The 24,412-nt window shown below is 35.3% G+C and overlaps 1 pseudogene; it reads left to right on the top strand.

Annotated features, from left to right (window-relative positions):
- Positions 1 to 204: 204 nt before the first annotated feature.
- On the top strand, positions 205 to 24,101 carry LOC108316376 (annotated as a pseudogene).
- The last annotated feature ends 311 nt before the right edge of the window (positions 24,102 to 24,412 follow it).

Below are 24,412 nucleotides of genomic sequence, written 5' to 3'. Positions count from 1 at the left end.
CAGGGATAGTTATGATGACTCACCTCCTTCATAATGCGTTCCTAGAACAAACCAAAATCAACGACAGAGAAACCGAATTCATGTTTTGATGGAAAGAGTTATATCACTGATTGAACACTGGGAGGCAACAGAATATATATCTTCAGTCCTCGTTTATGCCTGGACTGGAGATATGGAGCCCAGAGGAAAGGAAGCCATCTTGACATGAAAGAGCTAAAAATTATCCTTGATGATAATATCAAAATTGAGAGTCCAGCTGTGCAGCAGCAAGGGTTACACCAAAGCAGTGCTAACTCTGCCCCAGAGAAATCCTGCGGCCATCTGAATAGCCATGCTAGGAATGACATGACTTCGTAGGTTTCCTCAGTACCTACCCTGTATTTCTGCTTCTCTTCTAACTTGAGCTTCTCAACTTCCTGGCAATCATGTTAGCCACGTGGTAACATTCTGTTTCATTCTACATCTGCCAAAGTTATCCTGAGTCGGTTTGCATGATATGTAGTTTTCTCATAAGCTGTTGTTGGATGAGGGAGATAAAGACTTTAAATTGACAGACCCTAATTTTAAAGTTAGGGATGGTATCAGACCCTAATTTTAAAGTTAGGGATGATATCGGAGGTATTTTCCAAGAATGAACACAGATCTGTTACTTGGAAGGACACAATTATCCTTTCAATGATGTTATTAATTGAATTTCTGAGCAATTTAATAAACATTATAAATAAACAACTAATAAATAAATCCTCTATTTACAGTACCTAACATCATCATCCATAATTTTTCGAGAACATTTTACAGGTTGGCAATGACTAATACATGCAATTGCATATCTTATTCAAGTCAGATATGAAAGTCTAGAATAAGGAAAAAATGGACTAGAACCCTTTTAATTTATATTCTAAATTAAATATATAACAATGTATTAATAGTAACTCAATTCTGCTTGTAAAATATTTTTTTTACTTTAACTTATTTTAACATGATTTCTTCTATATTTTCTAAATGTTCACCACTTTTTAAAAAGTATATTTATAACTATTTCCAGTCTTATTAAGTAAATTACTGCCTGCAGGAAACTAAGTGTCATAACATACATCCTTCATATTTTTAATTTTTTATTATATAATATGTTACTCATAATTTTTTGGTTAAGGGCGATGCTAGATATTGGTTTAATAAAAGGAAAATAAAAGGAATTTGACAAAAATAAACAAGCAAAAGAAAATAAAATCTCATGAATAATGTGACTTACAAGTAAGTAAAGTTAAATTATATTTAATATTTTAAAATATACTACTTGCGTATTTTAAAGCAATGCAAAGAAATTATGTCTAAAAGAATATGAGCCCTCAATATACTTTGTATATTAAAAGTCAGGTTAGATTTTGTCTTTTTCTTTGCTATATTATATGGAGTTATTTAAATATTCAGATGTTAAGAGCTGGTGAGAAGGATACAACTGAGGCAGTAAACAAAGAGTGCTTGCCTTGCTGAGAGTCCTTGTCTGCTGAGTATCCCCACTTCATGTGGGTGGAAATTTCACCCAGGACCTCACTATTTGACCTTAGTTACTATGCGGGTGGAAGCTGCCATTGTCCACCTCCAACATCTAGAAGTATCTGAAGTCTGTGTGCTCACTCTCAAAACAATGACAAGAAGCAAAGGATCCTTAGACATATAGCATGTGGGGAGAATGTACTTTGGAATTAAAAAAAAAAAATTAGAATACTTCAAGCTGATAAGGTAAGAAATGGTCAATTCTGTTGGATATATGCATGTTTTAGAAACAAGGGTTGTTTTAAATATGTTTGTTTGTTTGTTTTAAATAATAATGAAAAAAGTTTCTAAAAAATAAACTTCAATTGTCAGGGCAATTTATTGCTAGGAATAACATTTTCCCAAATAATTTATTTTAATGAGGAGCAATTGTGTTTATATTCAGCTATAACTTATTTCTGTCTTTGGGACAATCTGACTGACCATTTGAATGGCTCCTTTTTGATTGATTTCTCAGCTCCTGCTTCTTCCATAAACCTACTGTATACCTGATATTTCTAGCTAATGATTCCTCCCATTTCTCCTTCTACATGAAATAATCATAGCCATTTCTTTCTAACACCCTTTGTCTTCTGTCTCTCGATTTCACAATTGTTCTAGGTAAAAATAAGTCATTGTACTAATAATAAAAAGAGTGACTATTCCCTTTATCTTGTTTTAATTTAGCATTTAGCTTAGATCAACAAACACTGATATTCTCCAAGAAACTGTCTGATCAGGAAACTCTTTTTTGTTTATAGATCCAACTAGAGACATTTGAGTATGCCACTCTTAACAAATGCGCCATAAAAAAACAAAAATATTATAAGAATAGTAAGGTTTATCAAATAACGTTATTGAAAAATGCTACAAAATTCCAACGTAAAGTACTATACTTACCTCTTTAAATTTTTGATAAGGCTGCATGTCATGTTGCATTTCTACATGTAGCAAGGTATAGAGTATCTCCACACATAGTAAGAAAGTGAAAGGATTTTTCATTGACAAGCTTTTTTTGAAAATATCTTCTGTACATAAATAATTATAAAAATGGTTTTTTAAAAAACCTTCTGTTCATAAATCATTATAAAAGTAGCTTGAACTACATAACTCTAATAGAATTTTATTAAATTTGAAAATATTTTAGCATATATTTGTATGAAGATAAAATTTTTATTTCTTTTAATGCAAAATTGAATCACCCGTTTTTTAAAAGTATCCATTAACCACTATAAAAGCGCAGCCATCAAAAGCACAGACTAGACACCAATATTAAAGGTAAAATTTTAAACATCTTTTGTAGCCAATTAATATTTATAAGAACTTGTGTTTTTGCATACTTTAAAATAATGTTTGCCTTTTTAAGCTACATATTTTCGTTTCGATCTGCTTTTAGTGCTGTGATGTATCATGTTGAATCACTCAGTCATGCTGGTTTTGATCCACATGGTTTTCAAACCAGTTAAGGTTATTTTCAGCACAGCATGAAAAAAGAATTTTCACTTTAATCCAAACCATTTGCTTCACGTAATGTCAATGTGTACATGACAGAGTTAGCAGAGATTTTGCCAAGTATGATATGATATACAATGAACAAAAGGCAAAGTACAAAATTATTCTGTTTTTAAGTTAAAATTATTCCACCTTAGAAAGTGTTTTGAAGTAATAATTCCTGAAAAAAATTTAACTGTAGTTGCATATAAACATTTCATACAGGTTTAATATTTGTTTGTACTGCTACAAATGGAAGAGTGTTTAAACAGAAATCACATTTATTTCTGTAGTTCCTGATGATCTTTCAGGTACACATAATAATATATCCTGTTCTCTTAGGATTATGAAACTTTTTTTTATAATGCTCTTATTAAATGCATACATTTTTTCCTCTATCTAAAATCAGTCTTGGGCTATTTAATGTCACTTGTTTCACATTTCACTGGAGGGGAAAACACAAATAGCTCCACTATCCTGTTTTGCCCATGAAATATCTCCTAACAAGCATTGCCATGTCAAATGTAAGTGGATTCGCTTTAGAAGATTAGTCAAACCGTTCTACTATTTACCTGTGAAGATTGAGGTCATGCGTTCACATAGTGAAATGAATTCCCTTACACAGTATTTCTGCTAGTTGCTAAGTCATAACTAAATGCACCGTTTTAGAAACAAAAGAGCATGTTTTTGACTCAGCCCATGCGTATGGTTTAACTGTGACCCCTAAAGCTCATGTGTTAGAAATGTACGCTCAATGCATGTTTAAGGGGTGATTAGGTCATGAAGGCTCTGCCCTTGTGAACGGATTAATACCATGATTGCAAGTGTCATTTCGTTATTGTGGGAGTGGGTTCCTGATAAAAAGCATACATTCAGACTCTTCTGTCTCTGTTTCTTGCCCTCTCCCACCTTCCGTCATCGGATAAAGCAGCAAGGCCTCCACAGATGCAGGCACCATGATACCACACTGCCGAGCCTCCAGAATTGTGAGGAACAATTTTTTTCAATAAATTACCCAGTCCATGATATTCTGTTTTAGCCATACAAAATGGACTGGGGCAGAAAATTAGTACCAGACGTGGGTTTATTGCTATAACAAATACCCCAAAAGGTGGAAGCACTTTGGAACTGGGTATCTGGTACAGACTGGATAAGCATCCTAAAAAGACTTAAACTGCCATGAATTGAGTGTTAAAGGCATTTCTGGTGAGGGTCCAGAAGAAGTGAGGAACTGCAGGGAAACTGAAATTTCCTAGAGGTTACCTAAAGGGTCGAAATCAGAATGTTGGTAGAAACATGGACAGTAAAGGCCAGTCTGATGAGGTCTCAAATGAAACTGAGAAACAAGATATTGGAAGTTAGAGTAGAGGCCATCCTCGTTACGCAGTTGCAAAGAACTTGTGGGAATTTTGTTTCTGACCTAGGGCCTTATGCAAGGCAGAACTTAAGAGGGATGAGCTCAATTATCTTGTAGAAGAAGATGTATCTAAGCAGCAAAGGGGAGAAAGTGCTACATGGCTTCTTTCAGCCATTTACTGTAAAAGGAAAGAACAGAGAAGTGATCTAAAGACCGAATTTATAATTAAAAGGGACGCAGAAAGTAAAAATTTTGAAAATATTTAGGCTAGCCATGTAAACAATGAAAAGGCATGCTTAGGAGAGGAAACTAAGGGTGTGAGTGATTACCCTTTGCTAAAGAGATTACCATTGGGTAGAAGGGAACCAGGTACTATTCATCAAGACAGTGAGGTTTAAAACTCTCCAGGCATTTCAGAGATTTTAGGCTTCCCCTCCATCGCTGGTCCAGATCAGGCGGTTTCCAGAGGGGAGCCTGTGGGACCTCAGTTATTCACGATCCTGTGCTGCTTCAGGCATCTGCTCACTGCATTGTGGTGCAGCACGACTCAGCCCCTGCCATGAGCTGTAGCTCAAGTGGGCTTGTTGCAACTTGGTTCACCATACTGGAGGGCACAAACAGTAAGCCTTGGCAGCATCCGTATTGTGCTTACTCTGCAGACACACAGAGTGCACGAACTGTGGGGCTGTGGTGCCCTCCACCTGGATTTCAAAGGATGTATTGGAAAGCCTTGGGGCTCAGGCAGGGTAGAAACTTGTTGCTGTGACAGAGAGCCCTCACTAGGGCAATGCCCAGAGCTGTGGGGTCGGGGATACTACACAGAACCGTAGAGCTACCAGCATATAACTCCAGCCTAGGAGAGTTGCAAGCATGAGATTCCAACCTGTGAGAGCTGTGGTGTAGCCAATGGCCAACAAAGACATAGAAGTGCGGCTGCCTAAGCCTTTGAAGGCTTATCCCCAGTCCAGCGTGTCCAGAAGGGGGAACATGGAGTCAAGGAATATTATTCTGGAAATTTAAGATTTAATGTCGTCTTCATTGTTGGGTTTTGTACTTATTTAAGATCTGATACATCTTTCTTCTGAAATATTTCTCCCTTTTGGAATAGGAATGCCTGTTACTCCATTGTGTTTTGGGAGTAGATACCTTGTTTTGATTTCACAGGCTCACCTCTGGAGGAAAATTTGCATCAGGATAAATCGTGCCTTGAGACTCACCCATATCGGATTTAGATGAGACTCCAAACTTTGGACTTTTTTGAGTTAATGTTTTAATAAATTAAGAATTTGGGGGCTATTGGATTGGAATGAATGTATTTTGTGTGTAAGAAGGACATACATTCTCAGGGCCAAGAGTGGAATGCTGTGGTTTGAATATGGCCCCCAAAGTTTATGTGGTGGAAACTTAATCTACAGTGCAAGAGTGTTGACAGATGAGACCTTCCAAGAAGCAACTTGGTCGTGAGGGCTCTGCCTTCATGAATGTAATAATGCCCTTGTTGTGGCAATGTGTTCCTGATTTTTAAAAATGAGTTTGGGTCTCTTATGTCTGCTTCAGTCTTTCATTCTCTTAACATGGGATTATGCAGCAGAAAGATTCTTGCTAGATCCTAGCACCTGGATACTGGGCTGCCTATCCATTAGAACCATGGGTAGTAAGTTTCCTTTCTTAATAAATTACCCAGTCTGTGACATTCTGTTTAGAAATACCACAAAAAAATGTTCACAAAACAAACTCATTAACAAAGGTATTTTCTGGACTCCTGATACCATTGCCTTTAAATGTATAAATTTATGTAAAAATAAACACATAATAATACTTTGCTAAACAATTTGTTATCTTTTATCTATAGAGCAGAAAGTATTTTACATTTATTCTTCTTTGAGTATTGTAACAAGGAAAAGTGAATACAATTATTATTCTTTACAAATGGAAAAGAAGTTGGTTTTCAGATGTTTAGTAATTTTGAAGGCTATTTTTGACAGATGACTTTTAAAAGAGCAGCAACTAAAGTAAGAGTAAATATCACTTAAATATCAATTAACGACAGGCAATTAACCAGATGCTCTATGGGGGAAGTACATACAAATTACGATAATTATTATAAGTTGCCCAACATACTTTAGAGATGAAACGTCAATGAATTATATATGTTCTCAAAACTCTATTAAGCTAGCAAAATGAAAGTCAAAGATATTAAAAACATAGTCAAAATTATTAGTTCAAGTTTTCTCAAAATACAACTGATAACTTTAAATTTGTAATTAAATTACTGAGATACACAAAAATTATTGTTAATTGTGCTTGTACATTATGGCTATGTCACTTTCGTATGTTCTGGTATCTCATGGAAACAGATTAATTAATTAATTTATTTTACTTATTCTGATAGATCTTACTTCCTAGTAAAACGTTAGCAAATATTTAATATTGGCTTTTTGAAATCATATCATTAGGTACCCGTCTCCTATGAAAAGCAAATAGAAGCCTCTTCTATTCTTAAAAGTCTTCGTGATGTGAGTATCATATATTATGCTTCTTAGAAATAGATACACAGTTCTGAAGAATTTTATTTTTAATCAAATTACACAAAGACGGGCCTTATTACATCTGGTGTGATAGTCACAAGTTAAACATCATATAAATTATTTGCTAATAAATTAAGCAGCTTTAATTCTTCTATCATCACAATTCAAGGACTTACCTTCTAAGAGATGCACACGTTCAATCTGAAGTCATTGCGTGACTGGCTTTCCCTTGAGTAATGCAATGCTCAACGAAATGCTGAATACACTAGAGTGTCATGGTAACAAGTAGGACTAGAAAAAAAATTGTAGTTAAAAGGCAGTAACAGTGTTGTAAAGATCAACACATTTCGGTTTCTCAAAGGTAAAAGACTTGCTGTCATAATCAATAATGGCTGTGAGCACATATTGCTCCTCTAAGATGGCATCAATAAGGAATAAAATTAATAAAACAGAGACAACACTAAAAGCAATAAAATTGGCCTTTTCACCAATTATACAAAGTCCACTGATTCTGCATAAATAATCACAAGCAATTTTTCTGCATACTCTTAGTATAGAATGCATCACTCAGCTATGACCTTTTAATGAAATTGAGATAAAATTGCAAAGCATTTAACTCCTTTCAAAGGCAGATTTGCGTTTTCTTCAAGGAAAAAATAAAACTCATATTCAGTATTGTTGTAAAGTCATTTTACCCTTAGCATTACCCAAGTTATGCTATATTTTGGAGTGTTAATACATTGGGAAGGCAGTAGACTACAGTCAGGCTGCTTTCATACAATTTTCAGTCCTACCATGTTTTAGCTGAACTTGGACAAGTGAATGCAGTGTTCTAACCTTCACGTCCTCATTTGCCAAATGAGAATAATAATGGTATGATTCTGGTAGAATATGGGTGATGATTTAATGGAATTTGGTAGCATGCTCTCAGGAAGTGATAAAAATTTATAAACAGTGTCACAAATGGCTTCTTTTATGTAGAAAAACATTTATATATATTACATAAGCACAAACTTACTCGTTTAGCTCATTATTTTTGTTTTTATTTCGTATATTTCTTTCCGGCCACTCTGCTTTCCTGTTTCCCCAGGCAGTATAGAATAGCAGTAGTATCCACCATGTTCTCTTACTGATGCATGTTTGTAGAGGTTTATATTCATGTGCACCCATAACATATCATGTTTTTAAGTTTTACAAAAACAAACTGTTATTTGCATTATGCTAATTTTTTGTTCAAAGGTAACTTCTTTAATTATTCCTAGTCCTCTGAGGTAGCTCTTATACCTTTTTAATGACTGTATAATATTTTCTAGAATATACATAATTCATCCTTCATTGAAGGCTGAGTATTTGCTTGGTTTTAAGGCGATTTCCCTATTACAAAATTATAGACTAAAATGTTTAAATCTCAGTAAGTTATGCTTTTATTTTTATGGGTTATAATATCAGGTTTGGAATTTCTATATTGAAATGCACATGCTTATTCGAGCTTGGAGACTGTACTAGAATACGAGCTCTACAAGGGGCTTGGTTGCTGTCCTACAATATGTCCCAAGTGTCTAGAAGGGTGCCTAGAATTTTTTATTGTTCAACAATGCATCCAAAATGCTTAGATGAGTGTCTACAATTTATTAAGCTCAATTTGTATTTCTTGAATAAATAAAAAAAGAATATAATAGCTCACATTTTTAAGACCAATGTCATTTTCTCTACATCCCACCCAATAGTAGATTTTGTAACTCTTGTATATTTTAAGTTTTTTGATGAATCTGAAAGGGAGAGAGTCTAACTTATTGTATTTAATTTAGCTTTTCATAAGGTAGTTTATTATCTCATTTCTTTGATAATTTGGGTTGCTCTTTTGTGAATAAGCGATTAAAATCCTCTCTATTATTTTTTTCTCAAATCGTAAGAGATCTTTGTATTACTATACAAATTAACTCTTTAATCTTTCTTTTGCCTTATATATTTCAGAACTATCATTATATATTTACTTTGTTTATTCTTTGATATTCCTTGCTAAGTAAATGTTTTGTTAATATTATAAATTCTGAAGCACACTGAGTGAAAATGCTACATATAGAGTTCATATTTTTCTTCAGGATGTTTTATCATTTTAATTTTAAGTCTTTTGTCTATTTGTTTTATTACACATTAAATAATATAAACTTCTTTATTTTCTTACACATAGCCTCATATGAAGTACCATTTAGTAACTAATCTTTACTTTTCTCATAGAAGATAACTACTTTAGTCATATCTCTATTCTAATAAATGCAAGTATAAACTGAGATGTAGGTAGATACTCTTTATTTTATTCCATAGATCATTTTTTTCTTTCTCTGCACCAATATGACATTCATTAAATTAGCGTGACATTTTAGATTTTTCTGATACTAGGAAATATAGTCACCTATTATTATTTATTTTTCAAAAGTTTCCTCATCTACCTGGCATTTGTTTATCCACATGAAATTTAAGATAATTTCATCCTACGTCATGTTCCACTTCCCAGACAATCCTGTGTTGGCATTCGAGTAATAATTACATTACATTTTTATAGATCCTGAAACAAGGAATATTGTACATTGAATGTATTTACATTTTTTCCTGAACTTAAGAATTTTTCAGTGGTGAACATTTCTATTAGCTGAGTAACTTAAACCACTAAACCCTTATTTTAAAAATCCATACTTATCTAAATGCTCTTTGAATTATTTACCTTAGAAATTTAACTCTAGGCAGGGTGCAGTGATTCACACCTGTAATCCCACACTTTGAGGTCATGAGGTCAGGAGATCAAGACCATCCTGGCCAACATGGTGAAACTGCGTCTCTACTAAAAAGACAAAATTAAGCTGGGTGTGGTGGTGCGTGCCTGTAGTCCCAGCTACTGGGGAGGCTATAGCAGAAGAATTGCTTGAAACTGGGAGGCAGAGGCTGTAGTGAGCTGAGATTGTGCCACTGCACTCCAGCCTGAGCGACAGAGAAAGACTCCATCTCAAAAAAAAAAAAAAAGAAAAATTTAACTCCAACCTCTGATGGATAATCTAAGTTCTTACTAGAATAAAACCAACAATTCCAATTAGTTTTCTTCACTGGATTCAATATCTCTAGCTAGCAACAAATTTATACATCTTCAACTAATTTAATCAGTCATTGTTAAATATGAAGTATTAATAAATATGCAACTCTTATTTCCTCCTCACAATAAAATGATGTTGATTTTCTGGATTTTCTTAATCAAATAGTTTTGTTGGCTTCATTTTATTAGCGGAAAAACTACTTGAACAGATTGTACATAAAATTAAGAGTCTTATGGAAATAATTTATATTTTTATTGTATAATTCAATACAATAACGAAAAATGAGAAAAAGTTGTAGCATGACAATATATCTTGTAGTACTCCTTTAATTTTATTCTAGATTTACATTTTGGAATTAATGCTTTTTAATTGAACTGTACTTATTTTTTTAAATTTTATTTTTACACATTGAAAATTTTTTTATTGTATTTTAGGTTTTGGGGTACATGTGAAGAACGTGCAAGATTGTTGCATAGGTACACACATGGCAGTGTGATTTGCTGCCTTCCTCCCCTTCACCTATATCTGGCATTACTCCCCATGCTATCTCTCCCCAACTCCCCACACTCCGCTGTCCCTCCCCTATTTCCCCCCAACAGACCCCAGTGTGTAGTGCTCCCCTCCCTGTGTCCATGTGTTCTCATTGTTTAACACCCACCTATAAGTGAGAAGGTGCAGTGTTTGATTTTCTGTTCTTGTGTCAGTTTGCTGAGAATGATGGTTTCCAGGTTCATCTATGTCCCTACAAAGGACGTGAACTTATCATTTTTGATGGCTGCATAATATTCCATGGTGTATATGTGTCACATTTTCCCTGTCCAGTCTATCATCAATGGGCATTTGGGTTGGTTCCAGGTCTTTGCTATTGTAAACAGTGCTGCAACAAACATTCGTGTGCATGTGTCCTTATAGTAGAACGATTTATAATCCTTTGGATATATACCCAGTAATGGGATTGCTGAGTCAAATGGAATTTCTATTTCTAGGTTCCTGAGGAATTGTCACACTGTCTTCCACAATGGTTGAACTAATTCACGCTCCCACCAACAGTGTAAAAGTGTTCCTATTTCCCCACATCCTCTCCAGCATCTGTTGTTTCCAGATTTTTTAATGATCGCCATTCTAACTGGTGTGAGATAGTATCTCAATGTAGTTTTGATTTGCATTTCTCTAATGACCAGTGATGATGATCATTTTTTCATATGTTTGTTGGCCTCATGTATGTCTTCTTTTGTAAAGTGTCTGTTCATATCCTTCACCCACTTTTGAATGGGCTTTTTTTTTTTTCTTTTAAATCTGTTTTACTTCTTTGTAGATTCTGGATTATCAACCCTTTGTCAGATGGGTAGACTGCAAAAATTTTTTCCCTTTCTATTGGTTCCTGGTTCACTCTAATGAATGTTTCTTTTACTGTACAGAACCTCTGGAGTTTAATTAGATCCCAGTTGTCTATTTTGGATTTGTTGCCAATGCTTTTGGTGTTTTAGTCATGAAGTCCTTGCCTATGCCTGTGTCCTGGATGGTTTTGCCTAGGTTTTCTTCTAGGACTTTTATGGTGTTAGGTCTAATGTTTAAGTCTTTAATAAATCTATAGTTAATTTTAGTGTAAGGTGTCAGGAAGGGGTTCAGTTTCTGCTTTCTGCACACTGCTAGCCAGTTTCCCAACACGATTTATTAAACAGGGCATCCTTTCCCCATTACTTGTTTTTGTCGGGTTTTTCAAAGATCAGTTGGTTGTAGATGTGTGGCATTGTGTCCTAGGCTTCTGTTCTGTTCCATTGGTCTATATCTCAGTTTTGGTACCAGTACCATGCGGTCTTGATTACTGTAGCCTTGCAGTATTGTTTGAAGTTAGGTAGCGTGATGCCTCCATTTTTGTTCTTTTTGCTTGGGATTGTCTTGACTATGTGGGCTCTCTTTTGGTTCCATACGAAGTTTAAGGTGACCAGTTCTACCAATCAAGCTACCAATTACCTTCTTCACAGAACTGGTCAAGCATTGACCAGTTGGGGATAGCATTGAATCTATAAATTACTTTGGGCCGTATGGACATTTTCACCATATTGATTCTTCCTAACCATGAGTGTGGAATATTTCTCCATTTGTTTGTGTCCTCTTTTATTTCCTTGAGCAGTGGTTTGTAGTTCTCCTTGAAGATGTCCTTTACATCCTTTGTTAGTTGTATTCCTAGATATTTTTTTCTCCTTGTAGCAATTGTGAATGGAAGTTCACTCATGATTTGGCTCTGTTAGTCTATTTTTGGTGTATAGAAATGCTTGTGATTTCTGCATTCATATTTTGTATCCTGAAACTTTGCAGACGTTGCTTATCAGTTTAAGGACATTTAGGGCAGAGATGATAGGGTCTTCTAAATATATAATCATGCCATCTGCCAGTAGAGACAATTTGACTCCCTCTTTTCCTAATTGAATACACTTTATTTGTATTTTCTTGCCTAATTGCTCTGGCTAGAACTTCCAATACTATATTGAATAGGAGTGGTGAGAGAGGGCATCCTTGTCTAGTGCTGAATTTCAAAGGGAATGCTTCCAGTTTTTACCCATTCAGTATCATATTGGCTGTAGGTTTGTCATAAATAGCTGTTATTATTTTGAGATATGTTCCTTCAATACCTAGTTTGTTGACAGTTTTTAGCATAACGGGCTGTTGAATTTTGTCAAAGGCTTTCTCTGCATCTATTGAGATAATCATGTGGTTTTTATCTTTGGTTCTGTTTATGTGGTGGATTATGTTTACCTATGCTGAACCAGCCTTGCATCCCTGGAATGAAGCCTACTTAATCATGATGGATAAGCTTTTGTTGTGCTGTTGCAATCGGTTTGCCAGTATTTTATTGAAGATTTTGCATCTATATTCATCATGGATACTGGCCTGAAATTTTCTTTTTTTGTTGAGTCTCTGCTGGGTTTTGGTATCAGGATTATGTTGGTCTCATAAAATGATTTGGGAAATATTCCCTCTTTATGGATTGTTTGGAATAGTTTCAGGAGAAATGGTACCATTTTTGTAAGTCTGGTAGAATTCAGCTGTGAACCTATCTGGACCTGGAATTTTTTTTGGTTGGTAGGCTCTTAATTGCTGCCTCGACTTAACCCTTGTTATTGGTCTGTTCAAGGTTTCAACTTCTTCCTGGTTTAGGCTTGGGAGGGTGCAAGTGTCCAAGAATTTATCTGTTTCTTCCAGGTTTACTGGTTTATGTGCATAGGGTTGTACAATCTCTGATTGTAGTTTGTATTTCTGTGGAATCAGTGGTGATATCCCCTTTACTGTTTTTTTTTTTTTTTTTTTTTATCTTCTCCCTTTTCTTTTATATCAATCTGGCTAGTGGGCTGTCTATTTTGTTGATCTTCTCAAAAAGTCAGCTCCTAGATTTATTGATTTCTTAAAGAATTTTTTTTTGTCTCTATCTCCTTCAGTTAGGCTCTGATCTTAGTTATGTCTTGTCTTCTGCTAGCTTTTGGGTTTGTTTTGATCTTTCTCCTCCAGCTCTTTCAATTTTGATGATAGGGTGTCAATTTTAGATCTTTTCTCTCTTCTCTGGTGGGCAACTATTGCTATAAATTTTCCTCTAGACATTGCTTTAAATGTGTCCCAGAGATTCTGATACATTGTGTCTTTGTTCGCATTAATTTCTAAGAACATCTTTATTTCTGCCTTCATTTTATTGTTTATCCAGTCAACATTCAAGATCCAGTTGTTCAGTTTCCATGAAGATATGCAGTTCTGAGTTCGTTTCTGAATTCTGAGATCTAATTTGATTGCACTGTGGTCTGAGAGAATGTTTGTTATGATTTCCATTCTTGTCCATTCTTGTACATTTGCTGAAGAGTGATGTACTTCCAATTATGTGGTCAATTTTAGAGTATGTGCCATGTGGTGCTGAGAAGAATGTATGTTCTGTGGATTTGAAGTGGAGATTTCTGTAGATGTCCGTTAAGTCTGCTTGGTCCAGATCTGAGTTCAAGTCCTGGATATCCTTGTTAATTTTCTGTCTTATTGATCCACCTAATATTGACAGTGGAGTGTTAACGTCTCCCACTATTATTGTGTGGGAGTCTAAGTCTCTTTGTAGGTCATAAAGAACTTGCTTTATGTACCTGGGTGCTCCTGTATTGGGTGTGTATATACTTAGGATCACTGGCTGCTCTTCCTGTTGCATTGATCCTTTTACCATTATGTAATGCCCTTCTTCATGTCTTTGATCTTTGTTGGTTTAAAGTCTATTTTATCAGACTTCTGCTTTTTTTTTTTGCTCTCCATTTGCTCGATAAATCTTCCTCTATCCCTTTATTTTGAGCCTAACTATGTCCTTGCACATGAGATGGGTTTCCTGAATACAGCACAGGGTTTTGACTTTTTATCCAATTTGCTAATCTGTGTATTTTGATTGGGGCATTTAGCTCATTTACATTTAATGTTAATATTGTTATGTGTGAATTTGATCCTGCCATTTTGATGCTAGCTGGATGTTTTGCCCATTAGTTGTTGTATTTTTTCATTGTGTTGATGCTCTTTATCATTTGGTACATTTTTGGAATGGCTGGTCCTGGTTGTTCCTTTCCATGTTTAGTGCTTCTTTCAGGAGCTCTTGTAAGGCAGGCCTGATGGTGAGAAAATCTCTCAGCAATTGCTTGTCCATAAAGGATTTTCTTTCTTCTTCACTTATGAAGCTTAGTTTGGCCGGATATGAAATTCTAAGTTGAAAATTCTTTTCTTTAAGGTTGTTGAAAATTGGTCCCCACTCTCTTCTGGCTTGTAGGGTTTCTATGGAGAGATCCACTGTGAGTCTGATGGGCTTCCCTTTGTGAGTAACCCAACCTTTCTGTCTTGCTACCCTTAGCATTTTATCCTTCCTTTCAACCCTGGTGAATCTGACCATTATGTGCCTTGGTGTTGCTCTTCTTGAGGAATATCTTTGTTGTGTTCTCTGTATTTCCTGGACTTGAATGTTGGCTGGCCTTGCTAGGTTGGGGAAGTGCTCCTGGATAATATCCTGAAGACTGTTTCTAGCTTGGATTCATTCTCTCCGTCACATTCAGGTACACCTATCAAACGTAGATTAGATCTTTTCACATAATCCCATATTTTTTGAAGGCTTTCTTCATTTCTTTTCACTCTTTTTTCTCTATTCTTGCCTTTTGTTTTATTTCACTGAGTTGATCTTCAATCTCTGATATCCTTTCTTNGTCAATTCGGCTGTTGTAAGTTATGTATGCTTTGCATAGTTCTCGTGCTGTGTTTTTCAGCTCCATCAGGTTGTTTATATTCTTCTCTAAGCTATTTATTCTAGTTGGCATCTCATAGAACCTTTTTTCTAGGTTCTTAGTTTCTTTGCATTGGCTTAGCACATGTTCTTTTAGCTCTGAGAAGTTTGTTAGTACCCACCTTCTGAAACCTGTTTCAGTCAATTCAGCAAATTCATTCTTCATCCATGTTTGATCCCTAGCTGGTAAGGATTGTGAACTCTTGGAGGAGGAGAGACATTCTGGTTTTTGGTATTTTCATCCTTTCTGAGCTGGTTCCTTCCCATCTTAGTCGCTTTATCTACCTGTGGAATTTGTGGTTGGTGACTTTTGGATAGGATCTCTGAGTGGATGTCCTTTTAGTTGATGTTGAAGAGATTTCCTTCTGGTCTTAGTTTTCCTTCTAACAATCAAGCCCCTCTGCTGTAGGACTGATGGAGGTGCACTCCAGACCTTGCTTGCCTGGGGATCACCCTTGGGGGCTGCAGAACAGCAAGCATTGCCACTGGTTTCTTCCTCTGCTATCCTCATCCCAAAATGTTACCTGCCTGATGTTGGCCTGAGCTCTCCCTTATGAGGTGTCTCTTTGGGTGTATAGGGGCCGCGGAGCTGCTTGAAGAGACAGTCTGTCCCTTATAGGAGCTCAAGTTCTGTCCTAGGAGCTCTGTTGTTCTGTGCAGAGCTGCTGGGCAGGTACCTTTAAGTCTGCTGCAGTGGAACTCATAACCACCTCTTTTTCCAGGTGCTCTGTCCTAGGAAGGTTGGCTTTATTTATAAGTTCCTCTCATGCTGCTGTCTTTTTTCATAGATGCCCTGCCCAACACAGAGTAGCCTAGTCACAGTTTGCCAGCAGAGGCATTGCCTAGCAGTTTGCCCAGCTGCTTTGTGAACTGTCTCAGTAGTGGTGGACTGCCTGGGTAGTTGGGGACACCCTTGCCCCCATTGAGCTGGACCATCCTGGGTCCAGCTGCACTTGCTGCAAAACTCTCAATCCAGAGCATTTCAGATTGCTTGTTTTGTGGGGGTGATACCCCCTGAGCCAGATCACCTGGCTCCCTGTCTTAGCCCCCTCCCTTTCAGTTGAATGGGTGGCTCTGTCTCCCAGGCATTCCAGGAGCTAGTCCAAATGGCCGCCCAGACTTGTGTGACTTTTTGTGTGCCAACCTGGCACTGGCTGAAACTGCCATGCTGAAAACTCATGGCACTTTTCACCTGGAAATCTCTGTCTGTGGGCAGCAAAACTTGTTTGGAAATGTGGTGAGCACTCACTGTCTGCATTGTTCTCACTGGGAACTGCACTCCAGAGCTGTTCCTATTTGACCATCTTGGATCCTCCCCCAAAATGTTTTTTTCTCATGTTATTAACTTTGTTTCAGATATGCTACATTACTAGTTTTGGATTTTTTTTTTTTTTTGGTATTTCTTTAAATACCTTCTGCTCCAATTGCACATAAAAAGAAATAAAAGATATCACCGGAATGAAAACACATAGTAAAGCTCATATGTTCAAAACTGAGTGGTATCATCACTGGGAAGACGTAAGTTTCAGAGACTACAAAGATGTTACTATAATCACTAAAACAATGTGGTTTTATATATCTAAACTCATTTATTGACCCTTTACCATATCTAGCCATGCTTTATTTAACTTATCTATAGCTTGATAGTAAAACCCCAGAAGTGAGTAGACATTTCTGAGGCTTTAGGATTGTGATTTATTTATTTGTTTGTTTTTAATTTATTATTTGTTATACAAGCGTTTATTGAAAATAAGCACTTTGCTTCTTTTGGAAATCCTTGGTGATCAAGCCATAGAAAACCGTAAGTCATATAATCTAGAGAACAGAGCAGAAAAATGCATTTAATAATATGAAAGGTTAATGGACAATGTAAACACTGTTACCATCCCTTATAAAAGAGAAACTACATCTGGGGTGGTGATTAGTAAGCTCCTTACAGGGAAATGAGAAATAGACCAAGTTTAGGCATTGATCAGGATTGTTGAAGGATGGGTGAGAAAATGGCTTTACCTTGTCTCCCTTTCAAGAAGAAAGAGCTAGTAAATGTCAATGATGAAGAGAAAATATCAAACTGAAACAGTTAGATAAATATAAACAGCATAACTGAAGTAATAAGTGTAAAGTGAAAAAAAAAATCCATTTAGCCTAAAGTGATAAACCGAGCCAACAGTATGGAGGCATTTTGATTCTATCATAAAAGCAGAGTGATATCATTGGTAGAACAGATATGGTCAGACTTGTATTAGTCATGCCTCTCAGTCAACAGTGTAGAAAAATGATTAGAAATAGTAAGAGTGAAATATCTACTGTGAAAAATAAAGGAAGCATGAAAGCATTTTTTAAATAAATTTTCCCCATATATAGGTATATGTGTTTGTGTATATGTATTATATATAAAATATATTTCTTTTGTCATCTACCTACAGAGTGATATATTGCTTATTGTAATCTATAGGAAAATAATACTAAATATACAACATCTTCAAATTGTGCAACATAATCGTTTTGCTAATAAGGTCCACTTTATTGTTTCAAAGCATGCAGTTTTGGGATTTAAACACACAGGAAAGTCAGCTTGCCAATTAAACTTGATTTTGTTGGAATTAATGGTTATGATTAATCTATTAGCCATCACTCATGCCAAGCAGCAGTCAATGAATACAAAGCAGAAAAATTATGTCAAATACATTAATTTCTAAATTCCATGAAGTTTTTTAAATGCTACAATTACTTTCTCAAAAACACTTTGGCATGTTGACAAATTTGTGTAATGATCTCTATTTCTCTTACAAACAAAATGCATTTTACTCCAATAATTGATCTGTTCACTCTAAATGATGATCAGTTCTGGTTGAATAAATGCAGTTATTTGACACCTGTCAACACTAATATTTTTCTTCCAATTTTATCTTTTACATCTTCTAGTCCAACTATGGAAATTTTTGTATTCTAAAAAATAATATCTAATTAAAATAAGTTTAGTTGCCATATATAGTTTGGTAGATATTCTTCTAATGGTCTTTAAATGCATTGTCCGTTTTAGGCAATTCATTTCTAACAAGTTGATATTAACAACATATTTCAAACATATGTACTAAGATACTTTGTAGAATTAATGTATTTACATACACTTATTAAGTAGTGAAGCCTCACCAATTTTTAAATTGTACAGCTATACTATGGATATTAAACTAAGGCTGTTCATTTTCTTAGTTTTGATCAAATGTATAGTATAGTTTTAAGTAGCATACATGCTTTTTATTTAGAAATAACGCATTTTTTCTCACCAATATTTTGTTGGAAGTAACTAGACTGAACAAATTGTACAACAGAATTAAGATTCTTCTCTAGATTTTTGGTTTTACTGCTTCTTATCTTTATCAGAAAAATGGATGACTTACACATTCTTTCATTTATGCAGCTAAATAGCTTAGTACGTGTTCTTATTTTCACATTTCGTCTCATTCTTTTCTATTGTATCTGGGTTGCTTCTTTATCTAGTGCCATCCTTGACCTTTAAAATTCAATTCTTTTATGCCATTGCAGACTTTGAAAATACCATATTCTTGTTAACACCTATCCAAAGTTCGTGAGACATAGAAAAGTTAAGCTCTCTTTTAAAGTTTGTTTTATACAAAAGTATGAGATGCAGCAGTCATGCTGGACTTTCATGTTCATTTGGATATTTTTATATCCAAGGCCTTTCAGCAGCTCTCATATAGAGAACTTAGCACTACCACAAAGTCATTTATATCAAATTTTCCAGGCAATTTAAAAAAGTTGTTTTATAAAGAAAGGAGTGAAACTCCAGGAATCGAAAGGAGTGTAGATTGAGACAATGGTCATAGGGTGGCTGTGCTGGAATAGTTCTGGAGCATCTAGAGTGGAAATTCTGTGTTGTAAATGCAAAATTACCCCCAATACATAGCATACAAGATCTTTAGTTGAATGGATACTTTTTATAAATATAACATAGAGTGAATTTTCCCTTAAAGAGTGCAGTATATTTCCAAACATAGCCTCATCAGGTAATCATTGCGTGAATAGAAGTGAAAATATACAAACTAGGTGAAGTTGAAGGCTACTCTTCAAGTAGTTACCAAGAGAAGGCTTTGCTTATTGCACCTATCCAAACTACTTGGCTTTTATTACTTTAAACAAGTAAATTTTATGAATTAATTTTATCACAAAGTTAAGCAAGCGGAACACTTTTCTCAGCCTCTCTGTTATCTCTATTTAAAGTCTACAAATACAGAGAAGTCTCTCTATTTACAATCTACAAATACAGATAAACCATTCAATGGGAAGGCACCTAATTGTTCTGTTAAAACCCTCTGTTTGTGTCTTAAAATTTGAACTAATATTTAGTATTGAGAACATGTAGTCTGTATAAAATAATTAAGATGTTCACATATTGTTTGTATTGAAATTCGAAGTTTCTCAATATTTCAGATGATTTCAAAAATTATCAGGAAACTGATTTTACATTTTAAGCCTTTGTTAGTGACTTGTTCTCTAGGAGAGCTCTTAAGCTTTTAATAATATAATTGTCACTCTATTAAGGTGATTTCTTAGAATGAGCCACCTGGCTTTAGCAACTACATTTGTATTTTCTGGATACTAACTCTCAATATTCACGGTTGGTTTTGTATATAAAGTATTACATTTTAGAAATAAATGAATGTGATCTCTTAAGCCAGTGCAATGGCTGTCATCTTCCATGACTCACATACTTTACTTTTCAAATCAATTCCAAATCCAAGCTTTGACTGGATTTTACAAAATAATAAACGCATCATAGCGTGCATAGGTCTCTGAAGAATTGTAATGTGCTTTGTGCCAATGGATTTTTAGAATCTATGCCAATATGGCCAAGCACGGTGGCTCACACCTGTAATCCCAGCACTTTGGGAGGCCAAGGCGGGTGGATCACGAGGTCAAGTGATGGAGACCATCCTGGCCAACATGGTGAAACACCGCCTCTACTAAAAATACAAAAATTAGCTGGGCATGGTGGTGCATGCCTATAGACCCAGCTATTCAGGAAGCTGAGGCAGGAGAATTGCTTGAACCTGGGAGGCGGGTTGCAGTGAGCCGAGATCGCGCCACTGTTCTCCAGCCTAGCGCCTGGCGACAAAGCAAGACTCTCTAAAAAAAAAAAAAAAAGAAAAGAAAAGAAAGAAAGAGAGAAAGAAAGTTAATGTCATTATATCATTATATAGTTTCAGTTTAAATGAATATATTCAATACAATGATTTAATATTGTAATGTGCTTATTTGAACATTTAACGCAGAGAGCAGATTAGAGTGATACCTATGTAAACGCTCAGATTTTGATAATGTAACCGTAAGTACTAATTGTTTTAAAGTGTTCCTTGTACTTATTGTTTTACTTCCAATTAGATTAATTTTCACATTGAAGTAAAAATGTATGATCATATTTATAAATTTAAAACAAACCTTACTTGTGGTAGAGAACTGAGTGGGTACACAAAAGCTAGTACAGATTGAGCATCCCCAATCTAAAAATGTGAAATCTGAAATTCTCCAAAATCTAAAGTTTTTGAGTGCCAGCATAAGACCACAAGTGGAAAATTCCACATCTGACACATTTTTTCACTGTATTAATGGCATGTCATATTTCTTACTGTTAAGTACTTATGTCTGAATAAATATAAGGAAATAATAGCTTATCTATAGCATAAAAATTCAGTTAGGAATGATGGAGATGTAAAATAACCACAGGTGATCCACATTGGTGGCTGAGATAGACACCTTTGCTTTCTGATATTTTAATGTACGCAACTTTGTTTTATGCACAAAATTATTTTAAAATACTGTATAAAATTACATTCAGGCTATAAGGTGTATATAAAACAAATTTTGCATTTAGATTTGGGTCGCATCCCCAAGATAATTCGTTATGTATATGCAAACATTTCAAAATCTGTAAACATCTGAAATCCAAAGCACCTCTGGTCCCAAGCATTTTAGATAAGAGATGTTTATACTATACTGCAATCAGAGCAGCAAACAAATAAATAATGATAGAGAGAGACTGAAAGTATTGGCAAATGTTACCTCAATTGGGAATTGCAAATTTTTGCCAAGGTAAAACAAAACAAAAAAGGCGTTTTGTTTGGTATATTAAAAACTTAAGTGAAAAATGAAAGGTAATATTGAGAGACTTGTAATAAAAGCATAATAAAGTTGATGAGGAATTTCCTACTAACAGTAAAAAAAAAAAAAAAAAAAAAAATGAAAAAAAAAAAAAAAAAAAAAAAAAAAAAATGGATAAAATTAGTTGCTTGAATTCAGGACCAACTATCCCAAGAAATTTGTTAAATTACTTTTTAACAGAATTGGAATTTGTACAGCTATAGGACAGGGTGAATTATTGTATAAAATAGAAAAACACTTTTAAGTGAAGTTAAATAATTTATTTGGTTAAATAAGTTATTATTTCAGATACGAAAAACTTTTCAAAAATTTATCAGGAAGAAACCAGAAAAGAATATTTTACAAAGTGAAAGATCTCAATAAGCTATCAAACAATTGTCTATAGTGTATAAGATTTTTCTAATAATATCAAAAATCAATTGATTCAAATATTGAAATAATATAAGTATTTTTCTTTAACCTGAACTGAAACATGAGATAAAAGCTACTCTTCAATTAATACATTGGTTATGTTTTATTTCCATTTTTTCAAGGAAATGCTGTCAATTTGTGGCTTTAATTATTTAACTTTTGTCATAAACTATATGTCATTAACATATGTCAAAGAAGAGAATCTGCTAGGTATAAAAGTATTATTTTCTATCACATTGGGTGGTGCCTCAGCTGCAACTGGACAAAATTTTGGATTAACTGGAATTCTAAAACAGACTGCATTCTTCTTCACATTTTGTTCTACAACTAGAAACACATTGAAAATATCTGTACACCATTTTCTGTAGCAAACTTAATGAAAAGCTTCATGGATATTTAGTTGTTAAAACCCTTTAATATGTGCATGCAAATGTATAAATCATTAACAGATTCTGCAAATCTTGAAGAAAAACAACAAGGCAGTCAATTAACATTTTTTTGTTTTGTTTTTTGTTTTTATGAGGAAGACTCTCACTCTGTCACCCAGGCTGGAGTGCAGTGGGGCGATCTCAGCTCACGGTAACCTCCAGCTCCCAGTTCAAGTGATTCTCGTGCCTCAGCCACCCTACTAGCTAGGATTACAGGCATGCACCTGGCTGATTTTTGTGTTTTTGGTAGAGATCGGGTTTCACCACGTTGGCCAGGCTGGTCTGGAACTCCTTCCCTCAAATGATTTGCCCTTCTCTGCCTCTCAAAGTGCTGGGATTACAGGCCTGAGCCACTGTGCCCAGCCAATTAACTTAATGATATTGTGTTCTCTATGAGTGATTATTGTTTGAATGGCAAAAAGTGTTTCACACAGATTTTCTGTACTGTAATTTCCAATTAAATATTTTCTTGAAATAAGAGAAATGCATGCCAATGCTTGATAGTTAAGCCTCCCCCGAAATTCAAGTGATTTATGCTTTCTCACCAATATCACAATATATATTAACTAATATGAAGCTAAATTTAGTATGTTTCTGTAGTGAAACATATGCAGAAATTGAAATTTTTCATAATACAAGTCTATAATAACATATTTCTCTAACAGGATAAATATGCTGAATGTGTTTATTGTAATTGATAGTGTCACGTAAATTGGCTACAAAACTACTTTTTTTCTAAGAAAATTTTGAGGAATGCCTTGCTGATATCAATAAACAAAGCTGATATTAGTTTATCAAATGCTTATTCAAATTTAATGTTAATACTACTGAGTTGATGCAGTTAGCAGATTGATTTAACTTGGGAAGTGGTATTTTGGAACCATTACACTTTTGCTTCGAAGCTGAATTTCCTGTCTCCAGGCAAAGGCTATGGCTGTGCTTTCCCTCCAGTCTGCGCTGGCTGTCCAACTGTTCTGGCCCCCGCAGAGCTGCCACCTGCACTCTTGCCCCTTCCACCATTTGGTGGTTTGTAATCAACAGTGTGACAATTGTGAAGCCAGCTTCAATTTCAGAGGAAGAATTATTGAACGTAATCAATAAACCAAGTAATGATGATAATGTAGATGGCCTCCTTGTTCAGTTGCCTCTTCCAGAGCACACTGATGAGAGAAAGATCTGCAATGCTTTTTCTCCAGACAAGGATGTTGACGGCTTTCCTGTAATGAGTGTAGGGCGAACGTGTTTGGACCAGTATTCCATGTTACCAGCTACCCCATGGGATGTGTGGGACATAATTAAGCCAACTGACATTCCGACTCTAGGGAAGAATGTGGTTGTGGCTGGAATGTCAAAAATTTTTGGGATGTCCATTGTAATGTGACTGCACATAGATGGGGTGCATGAACGCCCCAGAGATGATGCCACTGTTATAATCGTTCACGGATATACTCCCAAAGAGCGTTTGAAGAAACATACAATTTTTGCAGATACTGTAATAGCTGCTGCAGGCATTCCAAATCTGATCACAACAGACCAGTCCCCAAGGAAAGAGCAGCAGTCATTGATGTGGGAAGAAACAGAGTTCAAGCTCTGTAACTGCTAAACCCAAGTTGGTTGTAGACATGGATTTTGAAGGAGTCAGACAAAAAGCTGGTTACATCATGCCACTTTCTGGAGGTTTTGGCCACATGCCAGTGGTGATGCTAATGAAGAATATCATCATTGCTGCAAAAAAAAGTGCTGAGGCTTGAAGAACAGGAAGTGCTGACGTCTAGAGAGCTTGGAGTAACCACTAATTAACTGTAGTGTCTTCTATGTCACAAAACAGCACCCCAAGCCAGTTCAAGAAGCAAAACAGGCCAATAGAAAGACAATGTTTTTTAAAATTTATCCTAGTGAAATGGTTTAAAATGATGCCTTATATTTATTGAAAACTTAAATTGGGGGGTGTTTGTGCGCATATCTCTGCAGTACCTCACCAGGGAGCATTGCAGTGTGCAGGATCATGTAGCCAAGAGCAGCCAATAACCCAGTGATGAACAAGGGAGACATTTGTCATACTGAGATGGATACTTAACTTTGTCAAGCCACCTCGGTTCAATATTTGTCTT

The sequence above is a fragment of the Cebus imitator genome, unplaced genomic scaffold, assembly GCF_001604975.1.
Source record: "Cebus imitator isolate Cc_AM_T3 unplaced genomic scaffold, Cebus_imitator-1.0 Scaffold188, whole genome shotgun sequence".
Taxonomy (NCBI): Eukaryota; Metazoa; Chordata; class Mammalia; order Primates; family Cebidae; genus Cebus; species Cebus imitator.
The sequence above is the reverse complement of the archived record's forward strand: the minus strand, read 5'-3'. Positions and strand labels throughout refer to the sequence as shown.